The sequence below is a fragment of the Octopus bimaculoides genome, chromosome 17 (assembly GCF_001194135.2).
Source record: "Octopus bimaculoides isolate UCB-OBI-ISO-001 chromosome 17, ASM119413v2, whole genome shotgun sequence".
Taxonomy (NCBI): Eukaryota; Metazoa; Mollusca; class Cephalopoda; order Octopoda; family Octopodidae; genus Octopus; species Octopus bimaculoides.
Genome location: NC_068997.1, coordinates 2,048,621 through 2,049,114, shown reverse-complemented (window position 1 = coordinate 2,049,114; position 494 = coordinate 2,048,621).

Genomic DNA, 494 nt, shown 5'->3' with positions numbered 1-494 from the left:
ATATCATTGTGTATGTGTATATGAACGTAACATATGGCACCTTATGTCCTTGGTAATGTTTACTCAAGATTTCTTTGTTTCTTTAGTATTCTACAATAACCCGGAAGAATTGGATTATATCGCTAGCACGCCACTCTACTGTTTAATGGAGATTTGGTTAATATTATTGTGAGTGTGTGTTTGCCTGCAGAGTTCTTTAAAAGGAACCCGAATCAGTTTTCCGATACTTGAAAGATTATGAACAAAGCAAGTCTTCATTGAGTTACAGCAAAAGATGAAATTAAGGACAAACTTGGTCTAGAAGCCACACATTTACAAGTAGATTACTGTAAGGTTTTATTATATTCCACTCTTTCAACTGTACTATCTTTGTCTCTCTCACACAGACACCCACTCTCTCTTTCTCTCTCTCTCTATTTCATATATATATATATATATATAAAACTGACTAGCATGCACACGAGAATATGTGTGTATGTATGTATGTATATATA